Source organism: Halictus rubicundus, chromosome 2 (genome assembly GCF_050948215.1).
Source record: "Halictus rubicundus isolate RS-2024b chromosome 2, iyHalRubi1_principal, whole genome shotgun sequence".
Lineage (NCBI taxonomy): Eukaryota > Metazoa > Arthropoda > Insecta > Hymenoptera > Halictidae > Halictus > Halictus rubicundus.
In genome coordinates this window covers 3,911,680-3,935,689 of record NC_135150.1, presented here as the reverse complement: position 1 = coordinate 3,935,689, position 24,010 = coordinate 3,911,680, and the positions used below count along the sequence as shown (strand labels likewise).

Here is a 24,010-nt window from a genome sequence, read left to right as displayed (position 1 = left end):
GGTATTAAGAAATGAAGGGGAACAGAGGTGCCATTTTGTTTTCATACTTTATGCAATCTTTTTTGCATTTAATAATTACCTCTTGTACAAAAAAATCTTTGGACAATTTGTGTAGTGTCTTGATTATTAATAGTAAAAACTAGTGTAATGTTTTTAGTGTGTATCATGTTTGTCTCTTACAAATACTGCATTTGATGTATTAAATGGCAATGAATATTAATGAGCGACTGAATCATACTTTTTCTAACAGTTATGTTTTTGTTTTAAATAGTTGTACTGTTGATACTTTGTAATTTGACCATTCGTATTATACTCATAATTTTGGATTAAACATAAATATTCAATTATAGCGTAGAAATGAAAGATTTCACAGTATTTAAAAACAAGAAATTAATTACTCAAGCTTCTCTTGTTTTCTACTTAAATCTTACAACATTCGGACAACATATGATAAGAAGGTCAAATCATAATCCTATAAAGTTCATAACAATGGTTAATTTGTGACTTTATTGATTTTGTTTACTATGCTATATCAATTTCTCGATTCACCGCATACAAAGTCTTGAATAATAAGTAGTCTTTGAGGGAAACAATTGGATCATAGTGTAAAAAAGCTTATGAATAAAACAGTGTCATTGATTGTATATTAATGTGATTACAACGACTCTTTTGTTCTCTGCGAACGAGACGATTCATTGATCACGGTTCACAAACAACGGATAAACCTTGCATCGGCATCGATCCGACTACGAAATTATTAATTTTACGCGTTTCGGCGGCGTGATAAATATTAATTAAAACTCGGTGGTCCCAATGATACACAGCCTGATTTCATTTCCTCGCCCGAGGCATAAGTAAACGTTTAATCGAAATTTGAATTTCATGCATAAAACTTCTGTTAGATTTACAATGTATGGGCATGCACCAATGCATTATATTCTTGTAAAACATTCAAATTTTCTCCGTGGTCCGCGGAGAAACACAAGTATTTTTTAATAGGAAAGAAGTTAGGGAAATACTAACTTTATATTTTTACAGTTAGTATCTTGTTATGGTTGTTAACGTATAATTTTTTCAGAGTTTTCAAAATGGGGGCACATAGTTAAAAAAATCAAAAACCGTAATCAATGATGACAGCGACGAAGACTAATTCACTAATACGAACATGGTACTTGTACGGAGTTGGAAATTAAAATCATATTATTTCATTGAACATGCCATTTCACAAATCTTTAAAAACCGCAAGATGTCATATCTTTTTGTGACACAATGTATTTGACTGACTCACAGTGTTCAGCTCTTGTCTCTCGCAGTTGGCGTAGAGCATTTTGGACGAAGACCCGCAACCTTGTATGATTCGGTGAGGATCTCCGCGAGGATAGAAAAGAAACGATTTATCGACGGTCTATCATGGACATTCTGCGGTCGTGTATATCGATTGCGAAATTCGGACAAGCGAAAACGGGGCCGTGTTGGGGTCAACGGGGCTGAGAGAACATTGACAGACGAAAAGTTCCGAAAATTTAAGGAACGCCGAAGGAGCAAGGACGGGTTTCCCGCTCTTCGGTTTTCGGATCACGTGCCGAATCGCGGTGATCATTTCACGGAGACGTGCTTCGGGCGGCTGGAATCCCGTGGCAGCGACACGAACAATTCCGCACACGGAAAACCGCCCTTGTCTCTCTCTCTCTCTCTCTCTCTCTCTCTCTCTCTCTCTCTCTCTTTCTCTTCGGCTGCGGAGCCCGGCCGTCGCGTCGTGCAGAACTCTCGCAACAAGCCCTTTTCCCCGACTTTCTCAGCAGGAAGACTTTTCTTCCTTCATGCTGTCTCAGCTCGCGCCCGATTCTACGAATGGCTCCGGCTCGTTTACGTTTAAAAACTTAATTAAATTGACAATGAAGCGGCGGCTGGCCCGTGGGATGTACAACCCGCACGTGAACCGTATTCCGACGGGGAAACGGGATAGTAAATTCCTCGCGTAGATTCGTTTTACCGTCGACAATTCCTATGAATGACCAAGATTCTAATTTATTATATTTAAAGAGGACTCGTTTGAACACGGCTGCAAGATTCTTTCAATGGATTCTCGTTTGCCTGATCTTAAATTCTTTGCGGCACACGGATTTTCAACGCGTGCAGAGCAGCTTCTTGCAAATGTCTTGTGTACGTATCGATATGTCAAATGCCGCTTGAATTTTTTTAAATTTATCGATTAGCTACTGTGAGATATAGGTCATAGAAGTTGACGAATTTTCATGCTCCTTAACACGTTGAACACCACGGTGCACAACTCGTCGGAATGTCCATTTTGTTGCCAAAATTCCATATCTTAAAAACTATATGTGGTATGAAGAAATGTTTCGAATAAACGTTGTAAGGCATAGAGAAGAGTATATGATGATTTGTTTGATCTTGTAGTGACCTTGAGAAGCTCTGTGAAAAAATTTTTCTTAAACTTTTGGTTAAATAAAGACTGTAATTAGTATATGAGTCAAACAGCATTCTTTATTTCAAAGAATATTAATTCTTTTTATTTATTTTTTTTCGATAATATATTTTATTTACTGATATTTATGTAACCGATTGATTTCGTATAACTTACAGAATAAGTGAAAAAGAAAAAATTCTTATTTAATCTCAACTTTCTTATTACGTTGAATGAAATTAGTAGACTCTTTCGACTGTAATGACTAGACTGCGAATCTTTATGCAAAATAAAAATTTTCTACCTGAATTGCAACAGACTGGAGTGAAATAGAAATTTATTTTCTTTCTTAATATGTTTAATATGTTGAAAATAATGTAACAGTATTTTAAAATTTTTCTAATGTTTTTACTGTTTTAAAATACGCCTACCCATTTTAGTCATAAATGCATAAAATCCGCAGTCTGATAATCACATACGTTTTTATAACACGATATAATATTGTTATATATAGTTTTGTCTTGATCAAAAGAATTTTGCAAAGAGAGATGGGCAATAGCCACACATCAATTCTTTCAAATATTTTTTTGTTTATTTTGTAAACTAAAAGGCTGAGATAACATCTAACTACACCACGCGATAAAACAAACATTTGTCATACAGAACCCATCAAAGATAACTGCATCACAGATTTTGTTTTTGATTGAGAAAATAAAATATATTAGTTCCCAGGGACGCGCTCTATGTATCTCTCTTGATTTACTATTACGTGCTTAGAAATAATAGAACTAAATACTTATTTAAAAGCGTATGTTGTTAATAAATCATTTTGTGATAGTAATGAGTGGAAAGGAAACACTTTATACTTCATACTGCTGGTAGAAATAAAATATTTCACGTTGACGAATTGTTTACTAACCGGTAAATGACATGTAATTTACAATCAACCATTGAAACTGTTGACGCAATACTTTATATTTTTCCATGTATTCTTAACCCTGAGAGTCATGATCAAATTCATAAAATCAAAAATATAATATTTTCATAGTTAAGAAGCATTTTTCTTACATTTCATTAATTAATACACAGGCTTCAACTTAATATTTTCTAATATAAAATATAAAACGTCGTACGATAGGCAACGTTGAAGTCAACTTTTGTTGTCACGTCTAGATACATACATAATTTTCTTAGCATTATGAAGATCCAACAGAGTATAGATAGTAACACGTATCGACGATTATCATATACCACCTAATCCAGATCTAACCTAGATCTAACCCAGAGTAAGTAATTCATAATAATATGGAGATCTGGGTTGGGTCTGAGATTTTACTTATGTCTAGGTTAGGTTTTACTTCAAACTCATTTCCATATTTATAAAACTGACGCAAAAGTATAGATAGGACATCTAATTCTCCCTTTGCACTCTCTACCCGGAATAACTAACCTCAAACATACCCAATATAAACTGATTAGAACGTGAAAAACAGCATGTATAGTATCGAATGAATTTTTGTGAATATTTCGAAAACTAAGGCCGCGTGGGTGTTACGTGTTTAGAAAAAAAAAAATGGTTCAGTACACTATCTCCAACAACGTAACCAAAAATTCGCTCATCTGCAATACGTCGAAAGCCGTCTCGAGCCATTGTTTTACATATATCGGAAGAAAACTGTACTTGCTATTTTTAGTCTGCGATGAGAACACATAAACATCGGGATGATGTCCTTGAAAAGATATTTAAAAAATCGTCAAAATCGTGCCCCCCTTTTTTGTGAATGTTTACCAAAATTTTGAAGACAACTGTTATATTTGGTCCCTGTAGAAGGGCACGAGAAATCGAAATTGGTCGGACAGTGTAATTAACGACAATGTGTAAGGTCTGTGCGACGGATCGTAATCATGAAAGGAAGATTTGTAAACGAGGTTGGAAGAAGGGGGGTGGGGGGACGACGACGTCGTCGAGCGTTGCCAAGGTAAATTCCGAGTCAGCCGTATCCCGGAAAGCCGTCGCACCGGTTACATCGATAACACGGCGACACGAAATTGCACGGCGAACGAATTGTCGCCGACAAATTCGGTGGGAATAATTTTGAAGTCGACCATCAGCATCACCGTGGAGATCGAGTCATCGCATCGCGCGGTCGACATTATTCCGAAGGGGGGGGGGGGGGAATAAATGTCAAAATAATTCGGCGATCAATTCTCGATGGTTGGGGGGGGGGGGGGGGGGACACGGAAGGCCGAGATACGACGGACCCAGCCAATTTACGGTGCACCAGCCGGATCTTAATTCGATGACATTCAAAGCGTGAGAAGAGTGCGACTGATAAGACCGGGGTCTAAGGGGCTGGGGATCGCGTCGCTGATGGATCGGGACGATAAGGAAATCGACTGCGTCTACTTTCGCCTGGAATAGCGGAGCCCGGAACCACCGCTGCGAAAATTTACTGGCTCTTTGCCTGGCATATTTTAGAATATTCGCTTCCACGGCGTTCCAGCCACCGCGTCTGCGTTTGTGAAACACCGAAGGAGTTCTTTAATCAACAGCGGCCCGTACTTTATCAGCACCTGTATTCAAGCACGCCCCCTCCGTCTCGCTTTAAATGTTATCCTTCACCTTGGCGCCGCATCCTGCTAGAATTATGCACCTCCGGTGTAGCTGAGTTCGAGAAATGGAATGAATAGAGAACAGGGGGAAAGAGTGCAAAATGCGATGGCGAAACGGAACAAAAAATATAGTACTACACCTTCCCCGCGGAAAGGCAGAGTTCGACGAAGGAAATTTGATTTTTGTGTTTGGTTTTTTGGGGGGCCTAGGGGGGGGGGGGGAACTTTCTGGCCACGCAAGCAATTAAGATTTGCAAGTTATATTTACAACTTTTTCTTTATTCGTGGAAAGATATTTTCTCTCAAAGATCGGTGCTCTACGTTATCAGCATATCCAGCGCGACGGTCACCACATACCAACATGGCGGCGTCCTTATCTGTAAAAACGCTGAAAATTGCACATCTTTATAGACACATAACTTTTGAACTAGTGATCTCCTAGGGTTGAAACTTGGATTTTCGGCATTTTCTCGCCAAAATCTACAAAATTGCGTTGAAAATAGTTAAAAATTGCTGGTATAACCTGGCAGAATGTAACAAAAATTCATGGAATTAATGAACAATCAGAAGTTCGCTTTCTTATACTCCCGGAAAAAGATAACTAACTTATTCCTCAGATATTGCCAATCAACTATCCACAACCTTCGATCTCCCTGACACCTTTTCCAGCACCATTCTAAATTATCCTATCAAACTTATTGTGATTTATTATGTAAGAAATAAGTAATTACGTAGGATACTCTTAACGTGTAAGACTGTAAACACGCAAAATCGATATGCATTAACTCACGAATGTATTTAAAATCTTACCATAGAAATGTTCTATAGACATGATATGTGTGTTGTAAATAAATTTTTAAGAAGCATACAGGTTGATCCTTTTAAGTAAGGCCATCTAGGTATCTCTTCGGTCTATTGTGATGCAAAAAATATTTTGTACGTAATTTGTATGGTGTCAATGGATCAAAATCTGGTATGAATATTTTTTCTCAAGGTCATTTTTTCGGAGTTATGAAGGTCATGGGTGGTTTTGACACATAATAACATTTTTTTTTATTGTATCGTGTAGCTGATTGGAAAATGAACTGAGATGTTTATATAATACCATGACCCTGAAATGACCTTGATCTACGAAAATTAAAGTAGAACCAGTGCATTTGTTGGATGCGTGAACCCATAGCAAACCAGCAAGCACTAAAAAGGACTGGAATGTACTGCTGTATAAGAATGACAAGATTGAATTTACCTAGCACTTACGTTAGTTCTATCATAATATACGTTTGACAGAAGAAATTTACTCAATCATTTTCTATAAATGAGTCTTTATAATTTCAACGATTTTGAAGTCAATAAATCTGAAACTAATTCTTTGACCAGTACTGGTAGATTCAGCTTTAAATTATCATTAAGACTTGGAACCTTTATGCATTTATGACACATAGAAATTTCTAAATTACAGGAAAATGTATGTATGTATTAATCAAAAAGAATATTCATTTTATTTTATTTTTACCGTAAGATATCGTTTAATCGATCAAAGGAATTTTTCCCTTATATTATGTTTTTATAAAATTAAGCATAAATATGAGAATTTGCATAAAGCAGGCTGGTTATTATTATATGCATACAAATCTCCACAAACGTATGAAATATTACGTCAATTATATTTTACTGTGGTCCTATTTCATTTTCTACGGTTATTGAAACAAATAAAATTTGACCTCAGTACATTGGTTCCTTAAGTATGAAAATATGGGCGCGCATAAAGTTTTTATTAATTTATTATATACATATTTCAATGATCGGATTTCAATGCTCCAAATGTAAAGTGATTTCGAAGTAACTGTTAATTGAATTAGAAGTTAGTTTCTTTATAATTAACAATTAGAGAAAATAACCTGCAATTGGATTGGTAATTACGCTCTGTTTATCACCATCTATGTGTAATGAGGTTAAATTTCGTTCAACTTCGACCTATTTCTATAGTCATTGTATCGTATTAAGCGTCTTCATGCTGTCTATCTCCAGATTATAATTTTATAAATTATTCATAACGGTTAACCCAATTTTCCAGCAATAGTACTGGGATAGCATAAAGTAATTACAGTCGTCGAGATTCCAAATTTTAGATATGAAATATGATACATATACTGTTACTTATATTGATATTCGGACACAATGCTGTTTCTATATTTGTTTCTTTGTATAAGATGGCATAATTTAAGTATCATGTTGTTTATTGTGCAAAAAATGAGTCATTTTTTGTTGATTGAAAATACATAAACAATTTCATTCTAATAATAACATTAAATGATACGATACATTTTAAACAAAGAATTTTCATATTCGGATACTTCATGGAAAGTAAATATTGTAATACAATTAATTGTACCACGATATAGTATCTCTTATTACGATGATTCACATTTGACTAAATAGTATATTGAATCTTATATTGAAAGACAGACAACATAAACAAGAGATTAATACAGAAGATACAAAGGTGCAGAGTAGGTGCTAGTACAACTGAAAAACATCATCGATTTGCGTCAAAGAATTTTACACAATAATATGCCCCGCTCTACTTCTCTTTAAATATCACCGAACCTAATACGCGGATAAAAAAAAGTATCCTACGAAAACTGCTGGTTCTTTTACGTACTACAAGATCCCATAATAAAAAATATAGGTTTCCATTTGAAAAAACAAAGTTGACCTTCAAATGACCTTGAAAACGCCACCCAAATGAAAACCTGATACTGCCCCCCTCTTTCCCCCTCAAAATCCTTGGACACGTGTTTTACACATTTTTAATATCTTTCATACTTTTCGAGATATTCGGCTGGAAAGTTTTGAAATGAACACCCTTTATATTCAATTTATTCAAGATCTTCATTCAATTTTTTCAAGAAGACGACATTAGTTAAATATATATTTTAACAATCTATTTTTTCTTCTATTAGGTTGTTAAATTTTAAATGTTAGTGTTAAAAATCGGATATCTAGGCATATTATTCTCTCAGTTTATTTATTTGCTGAAATCCGCAAGGATCTGTCAATAATGCTTACCCAGAATTCTCTGGATATCGTATCTGGATTTACGATACGCTCGAGTGGTACTGTGCCATTTTTGAGGTATTTATTTTGGCCTACTTGACCCCAAGATTTATTAACTCCTTGCACTCGGATGTCCCCGCTGAGGGGACATCGTAAATCTAGCAAACCACTCAAATGTCCCCTCGCAGGGGACATAAAGAGATTACTAGTGGTTGTACAGGACCACATTGCCCGGAAAAAGCAGTAAGAATAAATATATTCTTTTTTTACGAAAATCTTTAAAATGGCGAAGGAAATTATTCTTCTAGAGACCTCTAGTCTATAGTCTATCATCTAGCATATCTCTGTCTGCCTTATCAACACATTCACTACCATGTTAGTTATATAATAGGGTGAGACAATTCTTTGGCTGTTGTCATGTGGAAATTTGCAACAAAGAGAACTTTTCTTTCCGTAACACATTATTATTATTATTATTATTATTATTATTATTATTATTATTATTATTAATAATAATATTAGGCGACTTAGAATTATTTAAACGGAAATATCTCGTAAACTATTAACTTCTCGGTATAAGTAGGTTAATACTTTTCTACAACGAATGTAGAGCTGCATCCATTGATGTATTAAAAAATACTCTATTCCATTTAAACAAACAAAGTTGACCTTCATATGACCTTTACGCGTCCACTTATCAAAAAATTAACAATACCAAAATATGCTCCACTCGATGACATTCAAATGCCCTCTGAAATCTTTTTTGCTACGAATAGCAAGACACTCTATGTAATGAACCTGTAGATTACAATAGTATTTGTAGATTACAATAGTATGCAGCGAGCTAATATATACGAATTCAGTGTTTCGAGTGCTTCTAACCAGCACCAATATCGAATATCGTTCGAAACAGTTCTCGCTCTATTTGTTTTTCGTATAAAGAGGCGAACATTTCTTTTTTCGATATACAAATACGCCTTTAAAAATTATCGATGCGCGCATTCCGCGTGATTGTCAATTCGTAACTATTCATGTGTGTTATCTATTACGATTGCCACGTTGGCAAATGTCAAGTGTTTATTACGCGCTGCGATTGTACTGCGGCGAATGTCAATGTTTATTGTGCACTGCGATTGTCCCGTTGGCAAATATTAATGTTTATTACGCACTGCGATTCTCTCGGCCGCGACTGTTAATTCCACATTACCCGAGTGAAATGCAAAAAGAACTGATACTCAATTTTCTAGCAGAGATATGTAAGGTAAATATACGTCGTGTTTGCAGATGGTTGAATTCCATGTATTTGTGATCGTTAACATCGAACGTTGACACGAAATCAATGAAAGAAATATAAATATTAATTACATTTGACAATGCTATCGACGAAACGTTTTCTACGTGGATTTCACAATAATTGGAGATGGATACATTCGCTAGAAGTATAGCGGCAGACGGCAGCGGAAGTTTTTAAAAAATATTTTTATAATTATGCTTCTTGACAAAAAAAAAAAGATCTAAAAAAATGCTAGAAAGGACAAAAAATATATCGCTTATCAGAGAAACCTAGGTTTGAAATTACATTGGAAATCTATGCAGACGTATCATCGGATCATGATAAACCAGTAAGTGTAGGAACAGTTGGACGTTTTAATGAGTTTGGCTTAAAGGAATGAATTACGAGGAGGAAGCCATTTATTTCAGAGAAGAATAGGCGGAGGCAGAATTGACTTTGCAAAAACTGATTTGTATTGGACGCGTAAAGAGTTAAAAGTGATATTTATAGATGAATGGAAGTTTAATACATATAGACCCGACGGGGAACATGCGTCAGACGTTGTATTGGCGGAGAGTATCGACGAAATCGCATTAAACCAACGGCAAGAGGGGGTGGTGGGTCAGTTATAATCTGGGGTACAATGTCTATGAATTGTATTGATTCAATTCACCGTACAGACGGAATCATGAACCGATACAGGTACGTAAACATTGTTAGGGAGGTATTAGTAGTATATGCAGGAAGGTATGTGCTAAGTGACAGGATCCGCTAGGCAGATATTAACTCGAAGTATAGGTACTGGTTGTTAGAGTATCTCTAACCGAAAAAGTATTAACCTTTTGTATGCTACGCCGAGGACATTCCTGACCCGTCGCGGTAGCGATGCTGATAAGCTCGAGCGACCGTCAATATGTACAATTTTATTCCAACATAAGACAACGCTCTCAAAGTGAAGCTATCAAAGAAAATTTCCAAATAATTCATCCAACAACCATCAACATATTCGATCCTTTTCCAATGAAAAATATCGCTGAAGGATTGTATCGCTGCTCGGCCTCGCACATTCTCAACAAAGTCAAGCCGCATAGGTACCCTCATCCGAAATACGACCTAAGCCGGTCCCGAGCCATCGTCTTATATCAAAATAAAACTGTATTAGTGAAATATTAGTGTGGATCAGAAATGACGCTGGCGTAGGCTTAGAACTCGCACGGGTATCAATAACTTAGGAGATTCTTCGAAGATTATTCTAGTTCAATAGAGATTTTCGAATCAGTATAATAAATGTTCCATGAAAACAAATTAGTTTCAAACATTTTTTGAAAAAGGTTCCATAAGAGAAGCTAAGCACGGTTTGAATCATGAGTTATCTGCGTGTTACAAAGAAATTCAATAATTATTTAATATTGTTATACACATTGAATATTATTTAGTATTTGTTACAATAACGGACGACTCTTTTAATATCGATGAACGAAATATATGTTCCTGTAATAAGAGGATCTATATTTTGATACTGTGTAAGCTCTATTCAAACTAAAATTACTACATCTTAGAATTACTCTTTATCCATTCCCGTTGAAACTTATGAAGACGTTTTTCAAAAATGTTCTACGCATGTCACAAATACAACCCATCGAAACAAATTACAAATAATTTGTAACGTGTTATGTATAATTATCTATAAGTATATTATTCAAAGATATATTATCATTTATATGTAATGGAAATTAAACTAAGAAGAGTTAGACTATATAATTTTGTACTAATGTGGAGAAGTTCAATGACTAGTTTAAAGAAACGTAAACTTGGAGAATATAGGTGACAAGAAGAGGCGAGAGGAAGGGGGGGGGGGGGGAGAGAATGAGAGAGCAAGAAATAGGGTAGCGAGGGGGCAAGATACAGAGGGCAGAGAATAGTAATTCAGAGCGTAGAGATGTTAAGTGTTCAACGTGCTGATGTATAGCCATAAAATCTTTACGATTTCCTTCTTGCAGACTCGTGAGATCTTTAATGGCGGTATGAAACAGCAACGTTTCGTGTTTTATTAAATGACTGCAGCCACCTGAATCGTGATACAGTAAATTAGACATACCTCAATTCTAGAATACTCGTTATCGACGAATCGACTGAGCTGTCGATTTTAAAAGTTGTTCATTTTTGCAACCTCGGATTACCTCAAGGTCATTTCAAAGACGAATGCCGAACTTGTTTTTTTTCTATACTTTTATAATATCGAAACGAAAATATGGAATTCCATAATAAAAATATACGAATTGACCTTGAAATAACCTTGAAAACAAAAAGATAAACATTTTTTGTTACAGTGACATTTTACATAGAAAATGACGATAAAAGTCCATCTACATCTTTGCCCTATCCCATACCGTTCAGGAGTTATATCAAACAGCACTTACCTTGGGACACCCTGTATAGTACAAGATTCACCGACTTAAGTAAACAGTTCAATATGCATGTTACATCTTGCAATTTTCACTTTTTCTTTAAATATGATTGATAACCTAATATCAACCAAACAATTATTGCAGCTCTTTTTGCAGAACACTACACATAATACCAGTTCTGGATTTTAATAGCAATTGGATTTTCTCTTAAATTTTCACTGTGCCCGGTTAAAAAATTGATGTCATCCGATATTGATGAAATTTTCAGCATGTGTATAACTAACGTACAGATACATGAAACACATATTTCACATTTTCATTACGGGTTCAAATAAGAAAGTTCTAAACAGTGCCATTTTTATTTTTTCACGTAACACCTACCAATTGCAATTTTCTCAAAATATTTTTTCACGTCATTTAGTAAATCAATGCTTTTAATTGCTCAGAAAATGGCTAGTCGTTTGGTCCAATTTTAGAAAAGTTATTTCGATTTCAAGGGCGTTCGAATACTTTCGCGGGCCACTGTATGGTATAGCAATCTAATCAACTCGCATTGATTGTAAAGCAACAGAGATATTCTATTTTCCATCGACGTGTAATTAGATCGTCGGACGAAGTGAAATAGTAGGTACGTAGTAGATAGGTAATCTGAAACCTTGAAATAAAATTGTAAGGTGAGAGGTTGATAGCAACTTACGCGAGCGAAATGCAAAAGGAAGAAACTGCGGAAGAAAAATGAATATTAATAAGGTAGGTATATTCAGAAAATGTATAATATGTATAGATAATACACGTTTCTCCCACGGAGAAGTCCGATATTAAAATCACGGCTATATCCGGTAGGTCTAATTGGAAAATTACCAGGTCTCTATAGGGAGAGTAGCTCCGTAGGCAAGCGTGAATGAATTCGAAATGGGGGTTTCTTAATGCGGCCGGCTAGCTAAGCCAATTCAGGGATTCGCGATCTATCTTCGAACGAACCGTGAAAGTTCCTTTCGCATCGGGGAATGTGAATTAGGCGAGGTACGCTTGAAATTATTTAAAAAAGAAGCACGCCTCGTAGGGCCGGACAGGGTGGGGTGGGTGGGTGATGGGGGGGGGGGGGGGGAATAGTGGAAACAAAAGAAGTGAGAAAAAGAAAAGTCGTTCGGAGAATCGAGACTGAAACGAGGCAACTCTTGCTGCAGTTACGGCGTCGACCTGAGCGCAGCCAGTTGAGTGTGGCCATTGTTGCCGAATGTGGGTCAGCCCCGACGTACTTCCGGTTGAGGCACGCAAGAGTAAAGGGTAGCTGAAGCTGCGAGAAGAAAGAGCAACCGAGGAAAATGGGGATAACGCCGGGGGAAGGAGAAAGTAAGCACCGGGGTTAGAAAGAAATGCAGACATTTAGGGTGAATGGATGAAGTCCACGGCGCGGCGGTAGATAACGTTAAGTCAACAGCGGCGGCCGCTGTTCATCACCTTTAAGTGTTGCTTCCTGTCGATCGATGGTCGCTAGAAATACTGCTCGAGGAAACGTCTTAACCCTTGTAATTGCAAGGCTGCGTGTAATTTGAACCACAAAAGGGTCGGACCGGCCTCTGTCGGCAGTCAGCATTTCACAGTAAATGAGTTTGCATTGCGAGTACTCATTCAAACGAAGCTGAAATTCTGCTGCTCAAAAACCAGTCGAGTGTATACTAGCTTCATTCGCGAAAATAATTATTAATTGCTGGAAATATAGTTATCGGACGGATCTATTCGCTATCAATTATTCATTTAATGCTTTAAACTATTTTTCTTAATTTTTCTTAAGCTTAGCTACACTCGACAAGATGTTGTTGTTCTCTTTTGTCATTTAAAACTGCAAAATCAGTGATACGTTGAGAGAAATTTGCAACGATGTTTTATGCCAAACTACAATTCAAATAATTATTGTCAGTTAAAATGCAACGTGCATATACACGTGAATATAAAATGTTTAAGAATTGTAAACAAATCATGGAGATTCTGCTTAACGAGTCATTATATATGACCAATTTTGTTAGCAAGGTAAATGAAAGACCTTAATTAGTAGAATATATGCCATACAGAATAATTTTAAGTATACATAAATTATGTAAGTAGAACTGACTGGCAATGATTAAACACAGTTCCTAGAAATAAGTAATGTTAAAAAACATACTTTGCATATATTGCATTCTAAAAATGCTTTTAAAAATTTAACAAAAGAGTATTCTAAATCTGAAGAATTTGAGACATGTATATAAAAACAAACGTGGTATTACTAAGCGCTGATATTATTTAATACTACTTAGAATGTTGCAGAACAATCCCCTTCCACAGAAATTGACAAAAGAAAATGACATAAAATTTGCTTTTTATCATCAGAAATAAGAACTCTCGAATCATATCGTCGATCAACAAATATGGCCAACAAATACAGCTTGTAGGAAGAAAAGAAGATCACGTAAAAGAATAGATGTTAAGAATTTAGTAGCTAACCTAATTGTATATTTATAGTATATTTCAGAACATTATTGATTTTTTTTTTTATCAAAAATGTGATTCTAATAATTATTCTCTAGATAGCACTTTGACTAAAGTGATTAATCGCTCTTGAATTGAGTTAGAGAAATTAATTTACATATACAGCAATGAAAAAAGGTGAATCTACACGAAAGAATAAATTGCAAATGTACATGAATAGACTACTGAACAAAGCAGTATTAAAAAGCGAGCTGTATACAGGCTCTCGTGCTCACAGTAAGTAGAAACTGCAAAGAATAATCAGACACGTCAACTGAGTCTAATTGAGCACTACATACGCGCACCTGGCCGAAATTCATACTCAAATTTTCTGAACTACATGCGAAGTACAAACATAAATTTTCTAAAGTTCTTACATTTTAAATTTTTCGTTAAGAACTCGTGCCTAAAAAATGTTGTGAAACCATAAACTAATATTAGTAATAAAAACGTGAATTTTTGTGCTTATTTTTAGTATATTGTAAATTGTATACCTATTTTATACTTATTGTTAATATATATGTTACTCTAACAATCCCAAAGTATTAAGAATAAACATTATAGTGAAAGCTAAAGATGAAATAATTCGCGACAAAAAGTATTAAACGAAGAATATTAAAAGTGCTTTGATCACCCAAACATGTTATATGATGCTTATCACATGTTTCTAGATCATTATGGAAGATGATCACAAAAATGAAATTTGGCAGTATAAAATTTAAATCCAAAACCTCATAATTTTATAAAAGTAGGAAAAGCAGTCATAATACACAATGAGAAATATAGGATGACGAGAATATTTAATGAACTTATTGACTAAAATTATGAAACGTTATTTTAATTGTATTTTAAATAATGGACATTTCATTAAAAGCAATCCTGGACACGAATTGGATACTGAAAGCATTGTGTACGTTAATAAAGCATAATTTAATCTTTGCTTTGAAGATGGCTTCGGTTACATGCCTTTTTAAATCTTAAATCGTATAGTTATAACAGATATAATCACTATATAATGCATGCAACGTATACAATGTTCGATTGCATGTAGTTATCTGTTTTATGGTATCATTTTACACGTTCAAATTTTCTGAAAATTGTGAATAATGAAATTGTGATAATGTTCGGTTTCGAGACGTGACCGGACATCTGCTACTCCGCGCGACAATAGCTTTATCATATGTTTTACAACTTTCACTGTAACTCCGAAGATACTTCAACTAGAATCTCGAAGGCCAAACCTTACAGCCTCAACCGTCACGCCCTTGTCATCCTCAAGGCCCGTGAGGGTCTGAAACACGCGTTCGCAGCCCCTTGGGCCATCTGGCTCAGACCAAACACGAGTCTCACTGTTTTAGAAATCTGTAATTTCTAAAGGGTGCCGGACGAAAGGTACTTAGGAGTCACGGATTCAAGGTCTGAAGCCGATGGTCATCCGTCCAATCGGGCAAGGGGCCATTTTGTACCACCATGTGCAGGCCACTCGGGCCTCTTCGTCACACTGCACCGGGGTCCCGTCGTTCCAAAATTTCCCGAAGTTTCCGTGATTGACCTGGCGTAAGGACTTCCACCTCCACCATGGAGGAGCGTTGATACTAGAGCTACCAGATGGGTTGAAATTATTTGTTTCTGGTTTTCGTTTTTAAAATGATTGACATTATAAAAATGTTTTCATGAGAAATTTTGTAATCAACATATTTATTGAAGCATATATTAGAATAAAGAACGTATTATACAGCAGTATGTACGAGTTGCATTTGGTGCTCGGTAGTTCTAGTGTCAATTTTCTGAAGTTCTACTTGAGTTATTCAAAAACATTATTTTATCGTACATCTACATGCAAGGATACAGGAATATCACTTTTATAAAACGACGACCTGGAAAATTTATATATTATGTACGCTCTATACCGATAGCGAATGTATTATCCAAATCCAGCATTAAATTTCATGCATTTTCATGAAAATTTAATGGCGCAGAAAAATTCTCTTACGGGAGTAACTTCTGAAAAGATGAGCAGCTACATTCTCGCGGAATCGATAATGCACGTAAATATGACTCTCCCCGTAAGAGCAGCGAGCCTTATTACGCTTACAAGATATTGGCAAAGAAATACTGTTCGGGACGCAAGGTGTTCCACTTCAGTTAAGAGCATGAGAACCTTCAAAGCGGAAAATTTACTATCGTTATGTAACGTATTGAAAGAACATCCCTTGTTTCACTTTGAAAGGAAATGGGAGCATAATTTTTCGACTTTCTATAAAATGTGTTCACCCGCTCTTGGACTTCCCGAGGAAATATCATATTAACTGCGTTTGTGTCGAAGTACAGATATGCTTTAAAACATCTTGTAAGAGATTTTTTGAAAATTGTTAACTACAACTTAACACTTCTGTCAATAGCAAAAATTTTATACGACGTTTTACAACACTGTACTTCATAGTCTTAACGCATACACTCATGACTCAAATGTAAGTTAATTTACAATTATCCAGAAAGCGGAAATCCGTAGCATTTATCAATGAAAACGTTAAAAAATTTTTGAACTGTTATTTCAAATTTTATTTTTGTGTAATAAAAATAACTAAAATTTATTTTATTATTGAAAGAGGCTATGTAACAAATATCATACATAAATATTGCGCCAAGTTTTTCAAATTTTTGGTAAAAGGTGCTCACTAACGTTACTATTTATTTCTTACTTATTCAGGAAATGAGTCGTCTAGTTATATTTGTTACATTTCGTATTGTAAAAGAAACACCTTGCACAATCATGTATACACGCATTGTATGTCCGTTACGCGAGAAAAAAGTGTCGTTCCTCCAACAAAGGCAAATATATAAAAACTGCGGACAACGGGCCTTCATTTTCGAATAATCCATTTTGGAAGAACCATTTAATGTTCATACGAGAGCGAGAGAGAGAGAGAGAGAGAGAGAGAGAGAGAGAGAGAGAGAGAGAGAGAGAGAGAGAGCAGTCAATAAACCATTTCTACATTACACGTTTCAATCTCTTGAGAAAACCCTTCCGCTGTACAGTATAATGCTGTTACAATTCATCGCTGCATTTCGCATATTAAATATTAACTTACCTAACAGTTCCCGACAAGTAACAAGTCCCAAACCGAAAGTACATTCGATAATTACATATTAATCCTAATCAATGCATTATATTTACTTTTTGGAAAATTACCAATTTTACTACATATTGTGTAAATATACCTATGCAAGCAGAAAGATTCCGAGCCATCGCCTTATATCGAAAGGGAACTGTAGTGAAATATCGGCGTGGATCAGAAATGACTATAGCATAGGCCTGGAACTCGCAGGAGTCCGAGGGTTAAGAAATATTAAAATACATAATCTCATCAAATGAATCTAATTGTATTTATTTTATAGTTTCCTATGAGTGGTATATTCTATAAAATTTACAATTTCATTATTTTCTCAGATCTTAAGCTGTTTTCATTTGTGTAATTAAAATGAATACCTTCGTTATACGCATCTCTCTAAATGCGTCATTGTCATTATACTTTGTATCTATACTTACATATAAATATGTGTATAAAATGTGGTCCTGTCGCAATGATTAATTTCGATAAAGTCGCTTAAGAATTGATACTCCTCGTTACTTGCATTCCCCAAATCGGCACAATTTGTCATTGTCGCATTTACGTTAATGAACACGTGTAGAAAAATGACAGGTTATTAAAAAAGAAATTTATATTCACTAAAAGCGACATTACTTCGGGAAAGCAAGAATTACGGTCCACCGTTAGTAGTTTTAAGTAGGTTAATTTCAAGATGGTTTCGGTACCCGTCCCGCCCTTAACTTGCCTTAAGTTACAGATGACTTCCATCAAACTTCATGTCACGAGCTCATACCTTTTTCAAAAATATAATTAAATAAAAATTAGCTACAACAATTCCAACTTATTCATAATACGTTAGTCGGGGCACCTAACTGAGCAGACACAGATCACTGGAAAAACGGGACAATTGCATCGTTGCAGCATAAGTTTTTGCATGTCAAAAAGTTTAACAGATGCAAAATAGAGAATTAAGCCTTCACGATTGAGATGTAGATTCTTGGGAATTTCTAGAATCAATGATAATTTTTATGCAGGGTGTCTCAGCATCGGTGGAATAACCGAGAGGAGGGTAATTCTGCATGAAAAAACAAATCGAAAATAAAGAATAAAATTTGTTCATTTCAATAACTAGTAACAAATGTATTTATGGAACAAATATAAATACGAACAAGGTTTCATGAAGACAAAGGAAAGAATAATAGAAGACAATAACTCTTAATAATTTCCTAGTCTTCTGCTAGGTACATAATTAAATTATTTGTTTGCAACCTTAAAAATTAGATGCATAGTTCTAATACCAGCATTACGTCGACGTTCGTTCTCAAAGAGTTTACTAACAAGTTAAATTTTAATTCTGAATTTGGAAGGAAGTGTGGCGGATTTAATGATTAAAGAAAGAAGATTGGAATACGTTCGAATCTATTTTTGTCACCAAGAATTTTAAATCTTGGAGATCTTAGAAATTTTCAACTCCCAGCGAAATTTTGAGGGAAATTTCAACACAAGATTTAAACTGTGTAATTGGGTAACATGTGAACATGTATGTCAAAATGTTTAACATACGTCGGCACTCGCGAAAAGATTTGCAAATTAAAAATGTAGGACGTTCAGATTCATCAATTCGGATAGAACACGCCTCTAATTCTGAATGATATTCCGTATATTTCATAACGTAAAATTAAAGAAGTTCATTCCTCGTGTTAAAAAATTTCTTCCTGCAAAGTTTAACGGCCGACAGCCTCCGGAGTACGTAATACGTACCAGTTCCGGCGTGGCTCGAAACCACTTTAATGTGCTCGTTAAAGTCCCAGCCATTTGGAGGCAACACTTTATGAATTAAATCCTCGTTACTTCGCGAAATTAAAAACCGTCGGAACTTACCACATCGAGGGGCTTATAGGACAGATCCTTCTTCAATGTAATTGGTCGTCACCGATTCTCTGAAAAATGTGAAAACGAGACCGATTACTACTAATCGAGCTCGGAACGTTCTAATTTCGTAGCTTTCTATACGATAGGTTGACAAGAATTTTATCACTTCGAATATAGCAGGCTTGCAATATTTTTTATAGAATAATAATGATAGATACTTCGCTTAAAGCATTTTATAGTATTCATTGATACATTGAACTTCTGAAGAAGATTCAAATGAAAATCGTTTTTGTTAAATAGTAAAGACTTTTCTGAAATGTAGTTACAAAGAAATAAAAATATTTAAATACTTCATTCGTATTAGTCAACATAATTTTCCTTGTGATTTTATTATACCTTTCAATAACCTCTTTATTCAGAAATTCTTGTAACATGACGAACAAATTAAATTATAGGAATGTTTCAAAGCACCCTGCAAACTACAATATGATCTGAAATAATATCTAGAAATAATGCCACTCTCTTGACTATAAAATTTCGTAGTAAACTGAAAATTTTATGCTAAAGAGAATATTTGATTACGTATGGTAAAACGTAATTTCTAATTTCCAAAGATGGGAATCAAATAGTATAAAACTGATAATATCACAAGAAATTTTTCGAACAAATGTTAATCAGTTTTCAATGATCTACAAATTGTATCATTAGGAATTTGATAAAAATGTTCCATTTCAATGAAAAGTTGAAGTTCTTTTAAATGGCACTATTTTTGACTTTAAACTAATGAGTGAACAAAAAACCTAAGCCAATCGACAACGAAGAGGGAATAAAACGCAAAGTAATTACAAATTACATGAGACACTCTTTAACATTAACATTAATTGATATAGAAGGAAACTCATTTTCATTTTCCTAACATTGTATTTCTTCTAAGAATTATATTCTAAGTTATATAATGTATAGTTGAAGATTAATTTCACTGTAACATTTAAATTCAAGTTTACTCACAAATTATTGAAAATAACTCAACTTGTATTTTGAAAAGATAGCTGCTTTTTTTATAGTTGATTTTAAGTGTATGGGGTAAAAGTACCCCCCCCCCCCCACTCCCCCAGGGTGGAAATAAAAAACCTATGTGGAAAACAGAGTTTCAAATATATCCTTATAAGTGGATTTTGTATAATTTCTTGCAGTACACTTACTAACGTATTTGGTTAAATTAAAACATAGGTTAATTTAACGCTCGTTTGTAGAATCATAGTATTTGACTGTCAATGGATGCGCGCTTGTCAGTTTTTGGTCGGCTTTTATAAGCGCATTGTTGTAAACACTTGTGCTATGTTCAATTGTTTACGGTCGGCTCGCATTGCAAACATTTATTGCGTTAGATGTAAGTTTATCTGTATTTCTGATATTACAAAGAGAATTTAAACGAAGTTCATTGCAAATCACTTTTCAATTGACTTTTGTTATAAACAAATAAATACTACAGATGGGATAGTTTCAATATGAGATTGAACGGTAATATTAATTTATCCGATACATATCGATCATTCTGCAGCTAGAACGAAGCCACTAGTGTGTATCAGCCATTTTACCAGACACCGAGAGAGTTATGGAACTTTTTAATAGGTTCTATTTAAAACACAGACCGCGGAACTTTCTGAAACAACGTTCCCACGTAGTAAGTTCTGATGAGAACAGATAAAGAAAAGTTTTCAAACGTAAAAGCTTACGTTTGAACTAATAAAATGCGACAACAAAAATGTCGAACAAATGCTTCAACATCAACGAAGTTTCAATTGTTGTGTCTAACATAATTCTTTTTTTTTCTAATTTTGTAGCAGTTTAAAGCATATTCTTTTTTTGTTTATGGAACTGATAACTCTACATAACCGAACTACGATATGTGAGAATAGTGACGCCTATTATAAACACGAATATGATCGAATGCTTTTTACTTAGTATCAAAAATACTTTATCTTATAAAAAAACATACTGAAAACATAATAAACATAAATATACATTATAAAAATATACATCCTCGGTCTAATTATAAATCATGATGCATGAACGATTGAAAAAGACAAACACTTTTGCATACACCTAACATTTTCTCGAACGATATACATATGTATATCGAGTTCGAGTTCTATTCTCGAGTTCGAGCAGAATTGTTTTAGGCACAATGGATAACTGCCTATTCCGACCTCCGTTTTTTTTTTCTTTTACAGACGGCGCGCAGTGCAATCAATTCAATTTCTCTCGCGATCAAGGAGAACTTGGATGCGGGTAATTGAACAATAACGAACGATCGGAGAAAGACGAGGATCATGTTGCACAGAAACCAATTCAGAAAAATCGGGCTTCACGTGAGCGTCGGTTATTTTTTTCTTTCTGCAAACTACAGCTGCAATTTTTCACGGCCATAAATGTAATTTGCTTTCCATCACGTGCGCGTTCGAGTTAACAACTTCATACCATCGCGATGTTTATCCTTCGCTCGCGGCCCCGTCACGCATCCCGCGCAACAATTACGTTTCTCCGCGCTGCGGAAGATTACATAGAAAGCGCGAGAGACACGTGGAGCGAGGGGAGGGGGGGGGGTAAAGGTAGGGAAAGTCGGAGGAAAGGAGAGGTCCGATAAAAAATAAGCTACGGTCGAAAGTGGGAATTTAGAAGGGTCGAAAAGAATTTTCCGGGAAGCGGAGGTGAGAGACGGATCCGATTATGGGTAGCGAAATGCCAGAGCCGGTCCCCGTACGAAATGTGGACTCGGTTCCGCATTTGCATGCGTAATGCTCGTCGGATACGACTTAATTACACGGGGAGCCATAAACCCGCGCTGAATCATTGTCACAACCTTCTCGATTTACGTCGCGCAACGCTGCACGCCGCGACCAATGAGTTACCGGCCATTTCTATCGGATGATTTATACGAGAATGTACTTTGAATTCCGCTAGCGGACACCGGAGAAAGCGCGAAACCGTACATGCTAATACCTCGGCTCACGGTGTACATTACGCTTTACTTATACAGTGTATAATATATGTACACACACGACGATCGTACACACGCGCCTCAGGCATGCGCCACCACTGTCACAAAGTGTTCGATCAAGATCATGAATGCGACCGCTTAACAAATTATTAGGCACTGTTCATCCGTCAGATAATGGCTAGGAATAATGTTTATGACGAAGAACGACAGCGGGTCATACCGAGACCGACTGAGATACCGTATTATCTCCATAACTGTCACAAAGGTCTCTACCGTAATTGTCAACATTTTATCCCCACCACAGGGGGATCCCCCCTTGGAACCAGTTAAACTGTAAATACGTTCAACGACTGCAAAGATAGCAACTTTTCTAAGTTTTGATTTTTTTTAATGAAACTTTTACCATCGTATTCGTATCGTTTTTCGAATTAAAATGACACCAAACACAATGTAATTACGACTATAATTACTTGTGTAGTAAGCGATTAAAGTTTCCGCGAATGAAAAAGAAAGAGAGGCAGAGAGTCGAAGAACCATCGAACCTCGGTCCCTCTTTCTTTTTCAATCGCTATCCTTCTCTACGTTCGACACAGGATTTCACAGCGTCGTCAGCGTAGTCCCCCAAAACCTGTGAAGTCATCGTGCTATTTCACTATGTCTCGATATTTTTTGTTGAGCCCCTCTAAAGTTTGTATGTCCACAAAATTAATGGATACCGATGGTTTAAATGGTACTTTCACATAATTCCATATCAATAATTTTGCAATTTTAGATTTCATTTGAAATCTGACCCCGGTAAAAATAATAGAAACGCTAGAAACATCAATGATCAATATCTAACAATAATATTTATATATTTTAATAAACGATGCGTTTAGACAATCACATTTTTGTGTAGAATCATTTACCGTAATTGTTCCTGTAAATTGAAACGCGAAACAGTTTTGGCAAAAATGAACGAGTAACTCGTTCCAAATGGAACCGAAGGTAAAAAGAGGTACTCATTGTAAGAGGCACTTATTCGGAGTGTGTTTTGATGTATACGTGTGTGTGGAAGCACAAACAAACGTTACGTGTAAAATATGAAAAAGTACTTCGTTTTTTAATGGAGAGTCGCTGGTATGAAAGCTTAGAAACTTGATTTTCTGCATTTTCGCGCAGAGTTCCATTAAAAAAACAAAATACCATAGCATTCTAACTCTAGTATAGTTTATGACAATTGATATAATTAACATAACTGACTGATACGTGATATCCTATATACCGATCATTGAGTGTAATAAACATATTGCAAATGTTCATTAAACGTCAGTTTACTAAACTAAAAGTAATGGAACATCATATTATAAAAAACAATTATGTAATAAATAGCACATATTATAAAAATTATATTATTAAAAAATAAAGTACACCATATTTGTGATGTGAGTAGAATTAAAATAACATAGTTTAATTAATAAAAATAGTAATAAAGAATTATGTAAATTAAATAAGCAACAACTGAAACACAGGTAACCCTCCTATAACACGGTAGATAGGTTCCTAAGAAAATGCCGTGTTGTATGAGACCCAGAGCCAGTACAAAAAGGAGGGTTACGTACAGGTAGTGAAACCGTATTATAAGATGCCGTGTTGTAGTGGGTTACCTGTATGTGCATCTGTACATATGTAGATGCATTAATATTCCCACAGCAGAATCAATTTTGTTTCGAGTGAACTAATTTGACACATTTTGATTTCTATGCGATATGTTATATATAT

The 24,010-nt window shown here is 35.3% G+C and overlaps 1 long non-coding RNA gene across 1 annotated transcript in view; it reads right to left on the bottom strand.

Moving 5' to 3' along the window:
• Positions 1 to 24,010, bottom strand: part of LOC143364171 (uncharacterized) — a 432,692-nt gene that overhangs the window by 226,746 nt on the left and 181,936 nt on the right. Inside the window, exon 3 of the long non-coding RNA XR_013084010.1 lies at positions 19,258 to 19,316. This is a non-coding gene — a long non-coding RNA (uncharacterized LOC143364171). The remainder of the gene's footprint in view (positions 1 to 19,257; positions 19,317 to 24,010) is intronic.